Source organism: Cervus canadensis, chromosome 11, assembly GCF_019320065.1.
Source record: "Cervus canadensis isolate Bull #8, Minnesota chromosome 11, ASM1932006v1, whole genome shotgun sequence".
NCBI classification, from domain to species: Eukaryota; Metazoa; Chordata; class Mammalia; order Artiodactyla; family Cervidae; genus Cervus; species Cervus canadensis.
This window is the reverse complement of record NC_057396.1, coordinates 50750740-50759093: the sequence shown is the minus strand read 5'-3', so window position 1 is coordinate 50759093 and position 8354 is coordinate 50750740. Positions and strand designations below refer to the sequence as shown.

The 8354-nt window shown below is 50.3% G+C and overlaps 1 long non-coding RNA gene across 3 annotated transcripts; it reads right to left on the bottom strand.

Moving 5' to 3' along the window:
• Positions 1-960: 960 nt before the first annotated feature.
• On the bottom strand, positions 961-7715 carry LOC122449785. 3 transcript variants are annotated; one of them, XR_006272022.1, is made up of 6 exons: positions 7351-7715; positions 4309-4428; positions 3810-4149; positions 1797-2020; positions 1668-1718; positions 961-1019 (listed from the first exon to the last, which is right to left on the bottom strand). It is a non-coding gene; the product is annotated as an uncharacterized LOC122449785 (long non-coding RNA). The 3 variants fall into 3 exon arrangements; XR_006272020.1 differs by lacking the exon at positions 7351-7715 and having other exon boundaries at positions 4309-5450; XR_006272021.1 differs by lacking the exons at positions 3810-4149; positions 7351-7715 and having other exon boundaries at positions 4309-5447.
• Between the last annotated feature and the right edge of the window lie 639 nt (positions 7716-8354).

Below are 8354 nucleotides of genomic sequence, written 5' to 3'. Positions count from 1 at the left end.
GTGAGGAAGGATTATAGGTACCCCTGTTTTACAGGGGAGGAAACCAAGGCTGCAGGGGAACATGGTCAAGTCCCATAGAGAGGTGGGGGCAAATTCAGGACCAGAATCCTGGGGCTCCTGGTCCAACACCCCTTCCATTCCCTGTAATCATCACTCACACGCCAAGTTATTTATTTGTTGTTGTTCAGTCGCTAAGTTGTGTCTGACTGTTTGCGACCCCATGCAGCCCACCAGGCCTCCCTGTTCCTCACTGTCTCCTGGAGTTTGCCCAAATTCATGTCCATTGAATCAGTTATGCTATCCAACTATCTCATCCTCTGCCATCCTCTACTCCTTTTGCCTTCAAACTTTCCCAGCATCACAGTCTTTTCCAATGAGTCGGCTCTTCGTATTAGGTGCCGGAAGTATTGGAGCTTCAGCTTCAGCATCAGTCCTTCCAATGAATATTGAGGGGTGATTTCCTTTAAGATCGACTTGTTTGATCTCCTTTCTGTCCAAGAGTCTTCTCCAGCACCACAATTCAAAAGCACCAATTCTTCAGAGCTTAGCCTTCCTTATGGTCCAACTCTCATATCCATACATGACTACTGGAAAGACCATAACTTCAGCTACATGGACCTTTGTCAGCAAAGTGATGTCTCTGCTTTTTAATATACTATCTAGGTTTGTCATAGCTTTCCTTCCAAGAAGCAAGCGTCTTCTAACTTCACGACTGCAGTCACCACCAGCAGTGATTTCGGAGCCCAAGAAGAGAAAATCTGTTACTGCTTCCACTTTTCCCCATCTATTTGCCACGAAATGATGCAACCGGATGCCGTGATCTTAGTTATTTTTTTATTGTTGAGTTCTAAGCCATCTTTTTCACTCTCCTCTTTCACCTTCATCAAGAGACTCTTTAGTTCCTCTTCACTTTCTGCCATAAGGGTGGTATCATCTGCATATCTGAGGCTGTTGATATTTCTCCCAGCAATGTTGATTCCAGCTTGTAACTCATCCAGGCTGGCATTTCACATGCTACTCTGCATTGAAGTTAAATAAACAGGGTGACAATTACTTACTGAGCCTCTGCTATCGAGAGTCCTAGCTGGCCTGGGACAACTCAGGTCTGCTAGAGTGCTGGTTCTCAGAGTAGAGTCACCAGACCAGCAGCATCAGCTTCACCTGAGAATATGCTAGAAACACACATTCTCAGGCCCCAATCCAGACTTACTGAACCAGAGACTCTGGGGGCGGGACCCAGCCCTCCACACTTTAATGAACTCTCCAGGTGATTCTGGAGCACAGTGATTTTGAGAATCACTGCAGTGCATCACCTCAATCTCCATCCCTGTGCTTCAAGGAAAATCTCAACACCCGTCTCCCAAGGTTGAGCTCAATATCAGTTAACACTTGTGTATGTGTTCTGTGCCAGGCATTCTTCTAAGCCCTCTACAGATATTAACTAATTTCATTTCACAACTCCATGAGATAGGAACTAGTACTATCCTCGTTTCACAGATGAGGAAATGAAGGCACCAAAAGGCAGAGTAACTTCCCTAGGATCACACAGCTAGAATCCAAGCTCTTACCAGTTAACCAATGGAACACCCCCTGGCAGAGGGTCTGGTGCCCAGAATGTGTTCTGGGCATGTCTGAGGATGTAATTATAGCAATTAGGATTACCTCACCTGAGTTTGTGATGATGACCCCCGCATTCTGTGAATATGAAATCTGTTGCCCTGTGAAGATGGAAGAGTGAGTCAGCTGCAAAGGCAGCCTTGGTGCCTGGAACCCCAGGGCAGCCCACAGGCCCTCACCATCCATGTAGCTTTGAGACCATAATACACCATCCTGGTCTTCTGGAAACATCTCAGCTTGTTGTAGGGAAGAATCTGGACTCTTGACAGAAGTGAGTTGAAACTCTAGTTTGGCCATTCAGAGGCTGTGTGACCCTGGACACACTGCCTCACTTCTCTCTGATCTTTAGATCAGCTTTCCTCATTGTAGAGTAGATGGTGACAGTCCTAATATTGCGGGGAGCCTGTGAGGGTTGGAAAAGATGACATCTGTGCCCAGCCCGGAGCATGCACAGAGCTGGCCATCAATAAGCAGCTCACCCGCCTCCCTTCCCATCCATGCTGCTACCTCAGTGTAAAGACCAGTAAAACTTTGAAAGAAAAAGAAATAAATTCCCAAATGATCAAAATGCTTTTGTCCTCCAGCCTCCCTGCCCTTTTCCAGACCTCCTTGAAATAGACACCCCAGCCAGGGTTTCTGGGGTGAAACTGGCACCTGCTGCTTCCAAGTGGGGAATTAAGCACCCTGTAAAGGGAAGAGGAGGGGACCTCTCTGAGCCAGCACCAGTGGCCGGTGTCCACAATCAGCGCGAGCATCTCAGCATCCGCCTTCCATGAGGCAGTTTGTCCTGGACATCTGAAGCTCATTAGCTGCCTACTCCCAGAGGGCTGACCCCACTCGGAGAGAATTATCCCAGACAGAGCCACAGAGGACGGAGTAAACAAAGACCAGGTGAGATGTGGCCATGGGAGATGAGGACACACAGTCTCTGGAGTGGCCTCTGGGGACCTGTGGAGACCAGAGGAGGCTGGGAAAAAGCATGAGGCTTACCCCCAGCTCCAGTCCAGCCTTGGGCTCCCTGGCTATGTAGATAGGAGATGCAGGGTGGGAGGGGATCTCTTGTTCCTTTTGGGCCTCATTTTCCACATGTGTATACTGGAGGAGGGGTCAGCAAGGTGCATACTGAAGTCCTTCCAGCTCTGACATTATGGGGTCCCAGGCTGACCTAGAATTCCAGGCCTCTGAGGTTTAGAACTCAGAGCTGGTGGGTGGTAAGTGATAGTTGGTGGTTTAGTCGCTAAGTTGTGTCTGACTTTTGTGACCCCATGGGCTATAGCCTGCCAAGTTCCTCTATCAATGGGTTTTCCCAGGCAAGAATGCTGGAGTGGGTTATCATTTCCTTCATCCAGGGGACCTTCCTGACCCAGGGATTGAACCTGGATCTCCTGCATTGCAGGCAGATTCTTTATCACTGAGCCACCAAGGAAGCACTGGTAGGTGGTGGGTGGGGATGTAATTCAGAGATGGAGAGCCATGATCCTTCCCCAGCCCAGACACCAGAGGGGCGGTGAGATGGGAAGACCAGAGAGCATTTTCAGAACCGTCAGCCAGGTGCTTTTGGGAGGCAGAGGCTGTGTCAGCTGAGTCTCAGAGAGACGAGGGCTCCTGCTGGACAGGCGGCAGGACCAAGGCACCCTTCCCTCTGTGGATCCACGACTCCACCCATCTGTCCAGACTGGCCACCGCTAACTTTCACTTAGCAGTTTTTATTAACTTCTTATTTTATACCAGGCAATGTCCTATACAATATACACATATTAAAATGAGATAACCCTTTTACTGGGTGACAGGTCCCAGGTGATTGACCTGGACTCTCAGCCAGCTTGGAGTCTGGCCCTCATCTGGTTGTCCTGACATTGACTTTTCTCAAGACACCCGGGGAGGTTGGACAGCTGGCTCTAACCATGTCACTCAAGATCACTGCCACCTCCCAACACTATTATGACTGATATCAGGCCATCTCTGTTTCTACTGACAGGAGTACTCTTGTCCCCTCCCCAGTTTCCTTCCCTCCTGGGAGGGAGCCGGGTGTCTGAGAGCCGTTGCCTGGTGGGCGTGGAGCCTGGGCGAGGAGGGCTGGGGCAGAGGGCAGATCATTCAGACCTTGGTGAGGCCTGGCAAATTATCTCCACTCCAAGCAGAGAGGCCGTCTGCAGAGACTGGAATGGGCATGGCCCTCAGACAATGCCTACCTTCTGGACTGTGCTGAATGGGTGCACAGCGCAAGTGGATGTCTCTGAACCTTGGATTTTCTCTAGATACCTCACTTCTGGGTTGCTGTGTTCTTCCTTTGGACAGATGAACAGCTCTGATGTCCCGGCCAAAGAGCTGTGTCCTGAGCCAGGGAGCCTTTGGATTCATTTACTTCTCATGGGGCAAACCTTATTTACTGGCATTTCTAAGACAGGCCCAGAGAGAGGCAAGGGCCTGCCCAAGTTCACACAGCCAGTCAGGACTGAGACAACCCTGGATTTCCAGACCATGCCCAAATAATAGGTTATTACTTTTAAATAGGAAAAATGAGCTTTAGACCTGCAGAGAAATTAGAAAATACAGATAAGCAAAAGCAAAAGTAAACGTGCCTTCAGTTTGTCTCTCGGAGAAACTTCCACCACCCTTTCCCATCCCTTCTCTCCCCACCTCCCGGCCTCAGCCACACTCCCCCAGCCCCAGCCATAATCAATACCTCACCTCTCTTTGCCAGCAGTGCTTCCCTGAGGACCAAGCCTTGACAGCAGATCCTGATTCAGACCGGATTCTGGAAAGGCCTGGCGTCTCTTCCGGAACAGCAGAGCTTCCGCCCGAACGGAACTGCTTAAGTGCAGATAGAGTCAGAAATGCTCCTCGCCAGGAGTCCAGAGCCTGCATCCAGCCCTGCCTGGCCTGTGGATGGTCTCCGTGGCCTTGGGCCAGTCCCTGCCCTGTTGGTTTCTTCCACACCGTAAAATGAAGACTTGGACTTGACCAAGTGCTTTCCCCATAGCTTGACTCAGTCTGTTAACTGCTCGTGGGCAAGGACCAGGCCCTCCTCATAGCATTCAAAGTCAGAGGGCAGGGCTCCCCTAGTGATGGGCAAGGCCAGCACTCCCCAACTACGTGACCGGAGCAGGGCCACACCACTCTGCTGCCCCATGGACAGACACAGAGCAGGGTGCTGACCCTCTGTGTCTCAGGGTGGCCGCAGATCCCATGAGGGGAGGACCTCAGAGACCTCTGGATGACAGAGCAAGGAGCTGAACTGGGCTCTTACAGAGGGTGCCCCCTGTCTGCCCAGTGCCTGGCTCCATCCTGGCTCAGGGGTCTGGCCCAGGCTTGCAGATGGAGCCACTGCCTGCCCGCAGGCTCACACAGCTCTGGCAAGAGGAATGTGTGGATCCGGGGCCCAGCCTACCACATGAAGTGTCAATAACAATGCCCAGAGGACCTGGGGCCCATGACATCACAGACAGCAGATTCCCATGTTGGAACTCACAGAGCTAAGGCCATTTTAAAACATAGCACTGCCTTTTTTTTTTTCCTTTCTTTCATTTTCCATTTTGGCTAAGGCATGGAATGTGAAAACTGCTAAATTACTGTAGGAAGATGTACACACTGGGTTCATAGGCTGACTCAGCTTTCTGGGGTCCTAAAAACAATGGGAAACCTGGGAAGTCTGGCCCCTGCTTCCTCATGCCCACTCTGAGTCTACTCTGACCACAGAGAAGGCCATGTGGTTGATTGGGGGAAGACACCCCCAGCTATGAAAGGACACTGACTGTTGTAGAAAGCAGGATACCAGTTGGAAATGATTTCTAGGTGCGTCTTCTGCCCCTCAAAAGCCCTCAGATCTATTCCAGGCACAGGCAGTTTTTGGACATAAGTACAGATGGTCCTCAGATATGCAGATGACACCACCCTTATGGCAGAAAGTGAAGAGGAACTAAAAAGCCTCTTGATGAAAGTGAAAGAGGAGAGTGAAAAAGTTGGCTTAAAGCTCAACATTCAGAAAACTAAGATCATGGCATCTGGTCCCATCACTTCACGGGAAATAGATGGGGAAACAGTAGAAACAGTGTCAGACTTTATTTTTTGGGGCTCCAAAATCATTGCAGATGGTGATTGCAGCTTACTCCTTGGAAGGAAAGTTGTGACCAACCTAGATAGCATATTAAAAAGCAGAGACATTACGTTGCCAACAAAGGTCCGTCTAGTCAAGGCTATGGTTTTTCCATTGGTCATGTATGGATGTGAGAGTTGGACTGTGAAGAAAGCTGAACACCGAAAAATTGATGCTTTTGACCTGTAGGGTTGGAGAAGACTCCTGAGAGTCCTTTGGACTGCAAGGAGATCCAGCCAGTCCATCCTAAAGGAGATCAGTCCTGGGTGTTCATTGGAAGGACTGATGCTGAAGCTGAAACTCCAATACTTTGGCCACCTGATGCAAAGAGTTGACTCATTGGAAAAGACCCTGATGCTGGGACAGATTGGGGGCAGGAGGAGAAGGGGATGACAGAGGATGAGAGACTGGATGGCATCACCGACTTGATGGACATGAGTTTGAGTAAACTCCGGGAGTTGGCAATGGACAGGGAGGCCTGGCGTGCTGCAATTCATGGGGTCGCATAGAGTCGGACACGACTGAGCGACTGAACTGAACTGAACTGAACAGATGGTCTAGTCTCATCTTACCTGTTAGCCTCAACTTAATGGGCCTTTGCTAAACAGCCCTTTCATGCCAGTCACCAGAGAACACTGGAAGCCTCCAGAGAGAGCTCAGACACGGAACAGACAGGGTGTCAGGAGGCCTGGCCCCTGGTCCTGGCTCTGCTGCTGGCTGGCAGTGTGACATTAGATAAGGCACTGCCCTCTCTGGGCCTGTTTCCCTGTGTTTAAAATCAGATGGCTGGTGGTTGCCAGGGGCTGAGGAGAAGGGAAAGGGAGGCATGAATGCTATTGGGTATGGAGTTTCTTTTTAGAGTAATGAAAATATTGTGGAATTAGATAGTAGTGATGGTTGTGCAACTTTGTGAATATACTAAAATCTGAATGGTACACTAAAAAAAAAATCCAACAACAAAAAAAAACTTAAAAAAAAAACATGGTTGGTTGGACAAGATGACCTCTCTTCTTTAAGAGGTAGTGTCTCTTCTTTAAGAGGTACTAGCATTTTTTTGTGCCTGTGGTACCCACAGGCCTGAACTCAGCATGTGCATATTATCTCATGATTTTCTGTGATCCACTCTAGTGATATTTATGTTGTCATGACTCATCAGAAAGTCCAACTTGAGTCCCTTGTTCAGGCCCTAAACTAGGATAGAGACTGGGGAAGAGATAAGTGAAAGTCTCTCAGTCATGTCCACCTCTTTGCGACTGGATGGACTAGATAAGAAGGGGGCAAATTTCTCCCCTTGGGAGCTCAGAGCCTGGGGAAGAAGTCAGAAGTGCACATGGCACCCAAGGAGGATTAGCTCCTTCCTTTCCTAGTAGAGGGAATAACCCCAAAATACAAGAGAGACACACAACTCTGGCTATGCAGGGGCCCTGGGGGTTGATTTCTTCATTTATGCACTGGCTTCATTTATGCTTTTGGCTGGGTGTTCAGGATACAACCGTGGGCAAGTCAGACCCAGCCCCGCCCTTAGGAAGGGAAACAGACTTTAAAACAATCAAACACGTTAATTATGAATTTCTTTGATTATTGTGATTGTGACTGGAGCCATGAAGGAAAAGCACAGAAGGTACTGGATGGCTCACCAAGGGCACTGGTGTGGCTTGAGCTGGGTTCTGGCGGCGAGCAGGAACAATGAAGGGGTGTGGAGACCGGGAGGGCATGGGACAGGGTGCTCCAGACAAGGTGAGGCCCGCTCCAGAGTGTCTGCAGAGGAAGACCAGAACAGAGAGGGGCAGCTGCAGCAGGAAAGGGCCAGGCCTGACCATGTGGGGCCTTAGAGGTCAGAGGCCACACTTATCTGTCTGTGCTCACTTCAGAATGTCCCAGTTTGAACAATAAACTGTGAAGCACCCTATTAACAGGTCACATTAAGGAGTTTGTCCTAAGAAACAACCAGTGTTCCAGGAAGGCCTGGTCATTGCTCCTACCTCCCGGCCTCCCCGGCCTGCTGCTCTGCACGTCGGGAGCAAGGGCCTGCCAGCCCCCGTGGCCACGGTGGTTATTTGAGCTGGACGATGTGTGAAGGGCCCTGCTTGGCAGCCCCTGGCCATCCGGCCCTGCTGCCCTCCTCGGGGGCAGACCCTGCTGCCCCCATGCCAGCCTCCCCCTCTTCAGGATCTTGAGGTGAGAGCTTTGCCACTAGGTCTCAGGCCAAGCAGGGTTCTTGGATCCAGGTTCCATGAGCCGGTTTCCGCCCATTCCCGCCCTCGGCGGCTCCCCGAGGACCCACTCCAGGCTCAGTTGCGGCCTCACGCTCTTTCCACTCTTGGTTTTTATTTTTTGCCTCTTTATTTTCCTCTCAGTGTGACTCGCTCTTCTGTTGGGCCTCTCTCTATTTTGCCTTCCTTCTCTTTTCCTCTCTCTTCTCCAGGGTAGCTTGGCATTTCAAGAAAAGCCTGTGCTTCAGAACAAACAGAATAGGACAGGAGGTCTAGTTCTGTCACCCGCCGGCTGTGTGATCTTGGGAAAAGGCATCATTTTCTGAGCCAGTTTAGGGTTCCATGAAGTGGACACGCTCCTCCTGATCCCTGCTTCTCTGCATGGCTGTGAGCCGAGATGAAGTCCACAGTCCGTCCTGGAAGTAGCC